Raw genomic sequence first — 12,299 nt, 5'->3', positions numbered from 1 at the left:
CAATCAAGCATCTCCCCAGCTCCTGGTTCCCTTTATGATCACCATGGGCCATATAAAAACCATAATGTAGGCCAGGAACAGCTTAATTTGTGGATAAGAACTCTACCCGTTTACTTCTCACACATTTTATGCTATTAATATTGCACTTACCCTTTTAATGTTTTGTATCTTTAACAAATTACTGTAGCTGTGATTATTTTTAATACATTAATCTATTAACTTTATATTTGAGTTAAAAGTGGTCTACACGCCACAATTAGATACTAATGATTCTGAATCCAAATGGCTTATCTTCACCGGCAAATGTCACATTTTGACACACTTTGATGCGGCTCTTGTGGGCCTGGGGATTTTTCATCTCTATTTTGTCCCGAAGGACATTTTTGCTGGGTACAGTATTTCAGGCTGGCAGTTTCTTCTCTTTTTTTCTCTTCCTTTTTTCAAGTTAGCATACAAAGCGATGGGCCTCCTTATGGTATTCCATCCGTATAAGTCATAGCCATTGTTCTTCTTTACCCCCTCCCGGTCTACCGGCCCATCTGCTCTTCCTCAGCACCCAGGAGGTGACGGCAGGAGGAGATGAAATTCAAGGTCATCCTTGACAATTTAAAAGTGAGTCTCTCCCAACACCCAAATCACAACTCTGGGTGCATGGGAGAGGAGGCAGAGTTTTCTGCACGTCTTTCCTCCAGAGACGAAGCCCTGCATTCCACGGGTGCCTTTTGTTCTGTATCAATTTGGAGGTGGAGGGAGTAAACGCACTGTGACAATGACAAACTCTTGGTCTGATCCTTTCTGACTGACTTTTGCTGAAAGACCTTACAGTTTAATCAGGAAAAGGATTGTTTTTAAAGATCAGCTGCCGGGACTGGAGAGATGTCTCTGTTGGTAAAGCGCCCACCTTGCAAACACAGCGCGTGGTGTTTGATCCCCAGAATCCACATCAAAGGGGTGTTGTGGCATGTGCTTATAACCCTAGCGCGGGGGAGACAGGGATAGGACGCTGGGGGTTGGATGGCCAGCTTAGGCTACATGGAAAGTTCTGGACCATGAGAGACCCTATCTCAAAAAACAAGGTGGGGTCTGGGGAGCTGGCAAATCCAGAAAATTGCTTGCTGCAAACAATCATGAAGAGCTGAGTTCAGATCCCCAGCACCTACAGAAAAGCTGCGCATGGCAGGACATGTCTGTATTCTCTGTGCTGAGGTGGGGAAAGGGAGAGACAGGTAGATCCCAGGGGATTGTGAATAGCCACATTCACTGACTTGAGTAGCTCCAGGTCAGCAAGGAACAGTCTCAGGAATAAGGTGGAGGGCAATAGAAGACACCTGATGTTGACTTCTGACCTTTGCACATACACCAATGTGTCCGCTACACATACACAGCTGAACTGTTTGCAAATCCATTTCTGAGTCTCTTGCAGCTGCTGGCTGGTGTGTAGGAAGGAGAGTGAGTTTCCATGGAGGGTGACCAGAGCTCCCAGTAGAATTCAGATGTGCTCCCTAAGGGGAAAGCACTGAGCCTCACTCCTCTGACGCAGCCCAGAATGTGTCCCCAAGATGCCAATTTTTCCACTAGAGTTCAAATGAAAGTGATTCAGGGACACAGAGTTATAACTTCCAGGAATTTTAGGATAGGAGCTTCCCAGTGCATCCTTGGAAATGTGAGAAAGCTAGAACAGGAATTGGGAGCCTGGGACTCAACGCTGCTCTTCACATCTTGAGATGCACAGAGGTGGAGGAGTCTTCAGCATCCTGGCTACTCTAACCACATAGGTCTTTAAAAGACCATGGAAGGTTCTTTTCTGTTCACACATGCCAGCTTCCATTTGAGTTGTGGCTTGGCAGATAGCCTCTTAGCATGGGTGTGGGTATTGATCACCCTTGGAGGGCAGGAGCCTACACCCTCTCTCATGAAAAGTTTCTTACAGAAGCAAGAGAGAGCAAAGGCCTAAGGTGACGGGACTGGCTGAAGAGCTGGGTTAGGAGTCTCCGCTGAGTGCTTTCTGACTCGCTGCTGCAGGGTACAGCCTCACCCCACTTCCCATCCCCTTTTAGAAACTGACTCCTTACCCTGACTTGATCACTGTGCATTCTTCTTAAAACACCAGGAGTTTGGGGTGACATGATAAAACTTCTAAGATTCCCAAACAGATATGGAATGCCCACCAGAAATACACTTTCTGTTACTGAACAGGGCTAGGATCCACAAAAACCTAGATAAAACTTTGGTCTCTTATGTTTAAAAAGCAGCTGAAAACTTCCAGTACTGTGGCAACCCATCCTACCACCCTTCTTGGGTTAGCTTGAAGCAGGGTTGCTATTTTCAAACACCCCTATGCTCAGTTGACCTCAAAGATTTATTTGTCCCTGATTTGTGTTTTAGATTTGCTTCTGGCCTTGGCTTCTCTTCTACCCTACGTGTCCAAATGCTACCCAGGACACTACATCTATCGCCTGGAAGGTTGTGAAATTGGCTAGTAAGCTATTGTGATGCTCTTGGCTCCGCCCCACCATCATGTAATAGGCACTCAATAAAATTTGTTGAACCAAAGCTTTGGTTCAACATAAATATAGGAAATAAATAAAGTAAAGAGTGTTTTTCCTGTCATGCCATTTGAATTTTGCTTTCTGTGCTTGAGGGAAATGTGCTGTTTCTTAAAAAAAAAAATAGTTGAAGGCTTCCAATGAAGAGACAAATCAGAGAAGAAAAAGTTTTAGAACAAGAAAGGATATGCTGAATGACAGAATCAGGGACAATGGGCACACATAGTGAAACACTTAAAATCTCAAAACTCAAGGAAGAAAAAGATGTTAAGGCTGGGTAGAATGCCTGCCTAGAGTGCCAAAGCTCTCTCATGTCTGACTGTTCCCAGCTCTGAGAGTGTGTTATAAAACAAAAGTAAAGGGTGGGGTATGGCTCAGGGGACTTGCTTAGTGTGTTCAAGGTCCTATGTTCAATCCCCAGAACTTTCAAAAAGAACAGAAAGAAAAGAGAAGGAATGAAGGAGAGAGAAGAAAGGAAAGACAGAGGGGAAAAGGAGGAGGAGGAGGAGAGAGAGAGAGAGAGAGAAAGGGGTGAAAGAAGGGAGGGGAGGAGGAAAGCCAGGAAGAAAAGGAAGGATGAAAAAAGAAAAGAAGGAAGGATGGGAGGAGGGAAGGAAGAGAGGGAGGGAGGAAGGAGGGAGGGAGGGAGAAAGGAATGGAGGGAGGGAGGGAAGGAGGGAGGGAGGGAGAAAGGAATGGAGGGAGGGAGGGAAGGAGGGAGGGAGGGAGGGAGGGAGGGAGGGAGGGAGGGAGGGAGGGAGGGAGGAAGTCTGAAGTAGAGAAATTTGCAGCACATTCTGGTAGGAGGAGTGTGGTGGAGTTTCTACCTCTCCTTGGTCTTGGTTTCGCAATCCTTTCTCTTTCCCATCCCTGTAATAGCTGTGTCCCTTCGGCCTCTGTCCCTTTCCTCTTTGCTCTAGTCCCTCCTGAATGACCTCTTCTGCCACCTGCATGGTACACATTCCTAGTCCCCAGATTCTCTGAACTTGCTCATTTATCCTGAGGTCACTTTGCTCTGCCTGCATTCCTGTTTACAGCTTATGGGGCCCCTGCTTCTGCTGCTAGGGCCTGTGTTGGTTCCCCAAAACCTATGTCCTAGTTTGCTGTGGTCAACACCATGACCAAAAGCAATCTGAGGAGATAAGGGTTATTTCAGCTTACACTTCTGTGTCACAGTCTATCATTGTAGGGAATACAGGGCAGGAACTCAAGCAGAGACCATGGAGGAGTGCTGCTCACTGGCTTGCTCTCTATGGCTTGCTCAGCTTGCTTGCTTCTACAAAGTAAGACTTCTTTCCCAGAGGTGGCACCACCCACCCACAGTGGGCTAGGCCCTCTCATATCGATCATTAATTGGGAAAATGATCTCCAGGCATGCCAACAGGCCAATCTGATGGAGTCAATTCCTCAGTCAAGATTCCTTCTTCCCAGGTAACTCTAGTTTGTCATGTTCACAAAAACTTACCGGCACAATTGACCCCTTGTCAACTTGACACCCAGTCACATCACTATTAAACCATAGCCTTTCCTGTCTTATTTGTTCCCAGGAGCTCATGTTGATACCACAATATAAAATACGGTACGACTTTCAAAATTCCACCATCTTAAAAAAAATTTAAACACTTTGAAAATCTGAAGTCTCTTAACTGTTGGTTTCTGTAAAACAAAGAAATAACATGTACACTTTCTCATTCTAAGAGGGACGAGCCAGTGCCACCAGAATCGAATCAAAGCAAAGCCAGCATCTAGCAGTGTAATCAAATTCTGCAGCTAAGTGTCCCGCATTTGGGGCTTACCCATGATCCTCTAGGCACCAAAGGACTTGGCCCGCTCCATTTCTCTGGCTCGGCCCTCCACAGCACACACACATCTTGTCTTGTAGGCTCCGGCTTGCTCCCCTCCACACCTGCCACTGTTCTTGGTGGTCACCTTGCAGTCGCCACACTTCCAGTGCGCTGTGGTCTGTCTCCGTTGTGGCAGCAAGGCCGCCCTTCACCAATGGTCTCTCTTCGGACTCCCACCTTGCTCCAAGGCACCAAACCTCAGCTTCTCTCCACAACCTCTTCAATCCTGGGTCTCCACTGCAGCTCAGGCTTCATCTTTACCAGTGGCCTCTCTTAGCATCTCATAATGCCAAGCCTCAGTCGTTCCTCATGGTCCCCTAAATCCTGTGCCTTTCACGCAGCCCAAACCAGTACCACATGGGAAATACTTACACATTACCAATTCGGCTGCCAGTTTGAGATGTAGCCTTGGCTCCCTCTGGACCACAGCTTCTGTGTGCTGACCCTGAGGAAATACTCCCCGTAAGATTTCAGCTCAGTGATGCTGGTCTCTTACTAGTTAATCACAGCTGATTCTTCAGCCTCAGTTGACCAGGATCAATTGTTCCTGTAAGATAAAGGATTCATATCCATAGATCCTGTGGGGGCCCACAGAGACTCCATAGTGAGGCCTTATTCCATCTTGACTCAGAGTCAGAGAGTCCAAGTTTGCTTTGCCCCACAAGGCTGGATAATAAAATGTTTTGGGCAAAGTCATGATTACCAGATGTCTTATACTTCAAGGCTTAATTACAAGATGCTTTGCCAATAAGGTGTGGTTACTAAGTATTTTGAAAATTAAGGAGGGGTATATTCTTGTTTGTACTTTGTACCTTGAACTTGAAAGGGAGAAATCTTTTGCCTCTCCCCTTGATGGTATATAAAAAGCCCATTAGGAATAAACTCAAGGTGACTGTGGTATTGACCCAGAGCCCTCCAGAAGCTATCCTGTGTCTCTGTCTTTTTCTTTTATGTCATCTATGTCTCTATTTTTCATATCTACTCTTTCTTAATCCTCACTCCTCCCTTCAAGGACTGTTCGACAGGTTGGGCTGGTCTCCGACAGATCCTTAATTCAGAATGTAACACAAATGGTCCTGATAGCCTTTGCTTCCCTGTGAAATGTCACAAGCCAGGCATCAGTCGTCTTCATCTTTCTCAACATTCCTGTCTTCCAAGTTCCTGTAACAGCATGTTCAGTTCTAGGCACTCAAAGGCCCTGTCTCCAAATCCTCCCACAATCCTCCCTCAAACATGGTCAGGTCCATCCCAAAAGTATCCTATTGTCCTCGTTTGCTTTCTGTTACCATAAGAAGTACTGTGACTGAAGAGGAAAGGGCTTATTTTATCTTACACTTCCAGGTCACAGTCCATCACTGAGGGAAGCTGGGGCAAGAACTCAAGCAGAAGCCTGGAGGCAGGAACTGAATCAAAAACCAAGGAGGACCCCTGCTTCCTGACTTGCTTTCCTTGCCTTGTTCAGCCTGCTTTCTTATACAACCCAGGGCCACTTGGCCAGGGATGGCACTGCCAGCAGTGAGCTGGGCCCTCTCACACCTGTCATTAATCAAGAAATTGATCTGCAGCTATGCCCATCATCCAGTCTGATGGAGGCAATTTCTAGTTGAGGTTCCCTCTTCCCAGGTACCTCTAGTTTGCATCAAGTAGACAAAAAAACAAAAACAAAAACAAAAACAAAACCAAAAAACAAAAAACAAAAAAAAACCCAAAAAACAAAAACAAAAACAAAACAAAAAAAACCTCACCAATACAACCTGCATCCAAGATCCTGTTTTCCTGAAGCCTTCAATCCACCCTGGGGTTCAGATTCCCCCCAGCATCACTTGCACACCCCTGCCCCCAGCCTTGCTCATGACACAGTTTAATGCAGCTTATAAGAGCCCATGCTCTGGAGTTAGCTGACCTGGGCTTCCAGTCCAGCTTTTCCACTTCCTGGGTAAGTGATTCAGCCCTTCCAAGTTTCAGTGTCTCCATTCATGAGTTGCATAGAATAGCAAGATTGCTGAGTGTTAAGAAGATTGTCTGATAGGCCACTGCTTCCAGGGGTGTCCGGTCTTTGGCACTGCGATATGTCATTGTTTACAATTCTGGTGGACTGCATTCAGAGCTATCCTGGGATACACACAGTCCCATGAGCTGTAGATTAGACATGTCTGGCTTAGAGTATAAGAGTCATCTTCTAAGTGTTAGTTGTCACTGTTCCCACTGCATGTCCCTTATAAGAGCCCGCCCTTAGATTTTCTGTTTGTCCCAGGGTTTAGGAGAGAATGAATGTACAGAGTTGTTCAGAAACTGTGTACTAGACAAAGAGTCACTGTCCTGCTGTTTACCTTCTTGTCCATTGGCCTCCTTCCTTGGACCCTCCTCCTGAAGTCTTAGGTACAGACACACTCGGGGATATTTATCTCTAATTTTTCTCAGGCACAGAACCTCCTGCACCCAGACTAGAATCCCACATCCCAGTTTCCAGAGTTAGGGAGTTGACTCCTACTGCATAAGTGGAGCCCACCCTTCCTGTCCTCAAGAGGGCTTTCTGCTAGCCAGGCCAGTCATGACCAATAGCTCCATTATACCCTGAGGATTATGGGGAATGTCATCAAGATTTTTACTTTAATTCCTTTCTAGATTTGTTACGCTTCTGAGGGAATTTCCTGATGTGTTTCAACAGCCGTTGCATAAATAACTTCAAAATCACAATTTGTTTTTTAAGCTCATTATTATCTTTAAGTTCTTTAAATTATTAAGATTTCTGGGTTTCTTGGGATGGCTTTGTGTTTTAGAGTAATTTAATTTCATGCTGTGGGGAACAGTTGGCTACTGTCTAGGGAGACACAATAAAAAAAACCTATTAAGTCTGTTCATTCTTTAATTTTCCTGATCCTGCAGCTCGCTGAGAATATGGTCCCAGGTAGGAGAGTATTTACCCACTGCTCAGCTTGCACAGATGTTGCAAGAATTCTCCCATGACTCCTTTGGTTTGTTTTTGTTTTGCTATTGCAGCAAGCAGGGTTGCCTCCATGGAAGCTGAACACAGAAAAGTGTGTGTAGCAATGCTCAGCTGTGCACGCGGAATGCCCGAGAAAGTGGGACTCAAGGACACAGCTGGCCTGACCCTGAGTATGTCCAGATCCCATTAGTCAGCACCAGGTTATCTTAGGACCAAGGAATAACTTTCCAGAACATTCGGTGCCAGTGATGCCAGGTAGCCTTGGAGTTTCCAATGTGGGATATTTCCTGAGGCCAGACCAACCTTTTTCAGAGCCACCATCAAGGTTCTGTAGCTCAAGAGTTTCACAGATTCTCGTGGTCCATGCTAAGATGTATGATGCCCTTAGCTCTGATTTCAGGAATTCTGCGACCCACATTTACTGTTCTAGCCTTTCCTCCCGTTGAAGTGGAAATGCAAACTCCCCTGTTATGACTCACACTTAGCCTTTCATCTCACTGCGGTCCATCTGCAAACTTCCTCTCTGCTGTGGTTTGCTATGGAATGTCCCTCAAAGGCTCATATGTCCAGGGTTTAGTCTCTAGATGGTGTGTTATCGAGAGATTGTTGATTATGAGGCCATCAATTCTTTTTTTTTTTAAATGCTTTTGTTACTAGTTCTTTGAGAATTTTGTACAATGTTTTTTGATAATATTTACTCTTCCCCCAATTCCTCCCAGGCCCACCCCCATTTATTCAGTAGAAGTCAAGTCCATAATTCTGGAAATTTTGGTATGTGGAATTCCAGCCTGGATGTAAGATGCTCTGAGCCCAAGATGAACTAGAGACAAACATCCTGCAATGTGTCTGTATTTCACTACTCTGTGTTCTTTCTTTGTGTGTGTGTGTGATTTTTTAATGATTTACCTATTTCTTTTGTTTTTCATTTCCCCCTTTTATTGACAATAGATTATTTTTTCATATAAGATATCCTGATTATGGTTTCCCCTCCCTCTATGCCTACTAGTTCCTCCCTATCTCCCCTCCCCTCCAAATCCTTTTCTGTCTCTCATTAGAAAAAAACAGGTTTCTAAGAGACAGCAACCAAATATGACAAAATAAAATATAATAAGACAAAGCAAAAACTATCACATTGAGGCTGGACAAGGCTATCCAACAGAAGGAAAGGAGCCCCAAGAGCAGGCACAAGAATCAGAGACCCATTCCTTCACACACTCAGGAATGGGAGTTCCATAAAAATACTAAGCTGAGAGCTATAATACACACATAGAGGATCTGCTGCAGACCTGTGTGGGCCCCATGCTTCCTGCTTCAGTCTTTGTGTGTTCATATGAGCCTTGCTAAGCTGGCTCAGAGGGCCTTGTCCTCCATCCCCTCTGGCTCTTACACTCTTTCTGCCTCCTCTTCCTTGGAGTTCTCTGAGCTCTGAGGAGAGGGATTTGATAGGGACATCCCATTTAGAGCTGTGTGTTTCAAGGACTCTTTCTCTCTCGGAGTAATGTTTGGCTGTAGGTCTCTGCATCTCTTCCTGTGTGGTGCAGGAGGAAGCTTCTCTGATGATGACTGTAAGCTAAGCAAACCCTTTTCTCCTCGGTTTGGTGTTTCATCACAGCAATAGAAAGCCTAAGATAGTAGGTATAGCGTCCTTTGGGTGTATACCCAAGAGTAATAGAACTGGGTCATATACTAGATCTACTTCTAGCTTCTTGAAAAACCTCCACACTGACTTCCATAGAGGTTTGCACCAGCTTGCACTCACACAAGCAATGAATAAGTGTCCCTCTTTCCCCATATCCATGTCAGCATCTGTCTTCATTTCATTTTTCCATCATAGCCATTCTAAGGGGGATAAGATGAAATCACAAAGTACTTTTAATTTGCATTTTTCTGATGGTTAAAGTTGTTGAACATTAAATTTTTTTCTCAGCAATTTGTGTTTTATCTTTTGAGAACTCTGTTTAGTTCCATGCCCCATTTTTCAATTGTGTTGTTTGTTTTCTTAAACTTCAGTTTTTTGAGTTCTTTGTATATTCTCGATGCTAATCCTATGTCAGAGGCATAGCTAGTAAAGATTTTCCCACTGTTTGGTAGCATGCCTCTTCATTTGAATGATGGTGTCCTTGGCTGTACAGAAGCTTAGTTTTGTGAGGTGCTTACTGTTAGTTGTTGGTCTTAATCCCTATGGTATCACGGGTCCTGTGCACAAAGCCCTTTCTTGTTCTGGGGAGTTCAAGTGTATTCCCTGCTTTCTCTTCTATCAGATTCAGATTACTAAATTTTAAATTGAGGTTGCTGATCTGTTTGGAGTAGAGGCTTGTGCAGGTGAGAGATAAGGACCCAGTTTCATTTTCCCTTTGCTCTCACAAATTTATTAGTCCCCTGGCACAAAGACAAGATGGTGTTCCTGGGGCAAAGACAAGGTGATGCTTGCAGCTGCTTTGGGCCCATACTGTGATTTGCTCACAATGGCTTCCCGGAGATGTTCTTCACTTGTTAATTAATTTAAAGCTAGTCCAGACTCCTTGGGAGGCCATCAGCTCCTCCATCCTGCAATTCCCCACCCTCAGCAGCTGAGAGAGGCAACTTGACAGACTCAGTTCACTGAGGGTGAGGGCGGAGACTTTGTTCCCATCAGTCAGCATGTGTTAAGCTGGTCCTGTGGCATGCATAGGATATTTTGTATGTGTTCCTTTGTGTGTGTGTGTGTGTGTGTGTGTGTGTGTGTGTGTGTGTGTGTGTGTGTGTCAGAGGGCAATATTGAGTGTGTTCCTCATGAACCTTCCACTTGTTTTTCTTTGTGAGACAGAGTCTCTTGCAGGCCTGGCAACCTGGTAGTGCCCCAGGTAGGTTAAGCTGGCTGGCTAGTAAGCTTCAAGGATCCTCCTGTTTTTGCCTCCTCTGTTGTGGGAATACAAGTGAATATGCTTTAGTATGCTGGATAGTTTTATGTCAACTTGAGACAAACTGAAGTTACTTGAGAGGAGGGAACCTCAATTAAGAAATGCCTCTTTAAGATTGGTCCATAGGCAAGCCTGTATGGCATTTTTTTTTATTAGTGATCGATGGGGGAGGGTCCAGCCCATTGTGGGTGGTGCTGTCCTTGAGCTGGTTTTATAAGAAAGCAGGCTGAGCAAGCCATGAGAAGCAAGCCCGTAAGCAGCATTCTGCATCAGCTCCTGTCTCCAGGTTCTTGCCTTGTTTGAGTTCTTGTCCTGACTTCCTTTGATGATGGACAATGACGTATAAATGTAAGCCAAATAAACCCTTTCCTTCCCAGCTTGCTTTCTGGTGATGGTGTTTCATTGCATTCTAACTAAGACACCCAGCTTTTTAATTTTTGCAGGTCTTGGGGATCAAACTCAAGTTCTCAGGTTTGCAAGGAAAACACTTTGCTGTGGGATGTTCTGTATGGCAAATGTGTTGCTGATTAGTCAATAAATAAAACACTGATTGGCCATTGGCTAGGCAGGAAGTGTAGGCGGGACAAGGAGGAGAATAAAGCTGGGAAGTGGAAGGCTGAGTCAGAGAGACACTGCCAGCCGCCACGATGACAAACAGCATGCGAAGATGCCGGTAAGCCACGAGCCACGTGGCAAGGTATAGATTAATAGAAATGGGTTAATTCATGATAGAAGAAGTAGATAACAAGAAGCCTGCCACGGCCATACAGTTTGTAAGCAATATAAGTCTCTGTGTTTACTTGGTTGGGTTTGAGCGGCTGTGGGACTGGCAGGTGAGAGAGATTTGTCCTTACTGTGGGCCAGACAGGAAAACTCTAGCTACAACACTTTATTAATGGAATTATCTCCCAGACTCCCCTGCCCTGCACTTAAATATATTTAGGACATAACTTTTATCCTCAAAAGCTAGTGTTTAGAAGGAGACTTAATTTCCAACACAGAAAAGAAAAAAAGAAAAAAAAAGGGAAAACAACAACTCCCCCCCCCAAAAAAAAACCCAACAAACAAAAGGAAACAAAGGGAAACGACTGCTGAATGGTTGAGCTCCAGAGTCAAGATTTGCAGGCAAGGTCGTACATGAACTCCAAGGTCAGAGAAAGAGGCTGTCCTAGTTAGGGTTACTATTGCTGTGATGAAACAGCATGACTAATACAACTTTGGGGGGAGAGTATTGATTTGGTTTACACTTCCACATCACTGTTCATCACTGAAGAAAGTCAGGACAGGGATTCAAACAGAGCAGGAACCTGGAGGCAGGAGCTGATGCGGAGTCCTTGGAGGAGTGCCACTTACTGGCCGGCTCCTCATGGCTTACTCAGCCTCTTTCTATAGAACTCAGGACCACCATCCTGGTGCCATCCATCAGTGGCTGGGACCTCCCCCATCAATCACTAATTAAGAAAATACCCTATAGCCACGTCTTATGGAGGCCTTTTCTTAATTGTGATTCTCTTCTTTCGGATAACTCTAGTTTGTGTCAAGTTGGTGTAAAACTAGTCATCACAGAGGCTTTGCAAGACTTTGAGGTACAGAGGAGCATGATATTTCATGCAAGGGATGAGACAGGACGGGAAATGTTTTCTGACAATAGGCAAACAAGGGTTTCAAAACAGGGTGATGGCAAGGAAGTTGGTGAGTGCCAGACAGAGATCAGGCATTGGATAAGCCAGCACTGTCACAGATCAGGCACGATCACAGATGCCAGTCTACCAGTCCTGGTTCCCGCCAGGAGGACTTTATTCTCAGACTGCTGAAGCATGCTCATAACTCGTTTTTTTTAAGTGGGTGACTTGCCTGCCACGGGGACATTAGCACTCCCAGCTCAGCCTGACTCTATCTGTCCTGAGGCCCCAGACACATGAGTGTGAATGCTGAGCTGAAGGGGATTCACCACCAGGCGCTCAAGATACCTCCATCTTCCCTTCTTCTGAGCTGTGCCTTGGAAGATAAGAGGCCAGCTAAGGAAAAGGCCTTTTTCTGGCTGATTCTAGACAGTCTGTGT

Source organism: Peromyscus eremicus, chromosome 5 (assembly GCF_949786415.1).
Source record: "Peromyscus eremicus chromosome 5, PerEre_H2_v1, whole genome shotgun sequence".
NCBI lineage: Eukaryota > Metazoa > Chordata > Mammalia > Rodentia > Cricetidae > Peromyscus > Peromyscus eremicus.
The sequence above is the reverse complement of the archived record's forward strand: the minus strand, read 5'-3'. Positions refer to the sequence as shown.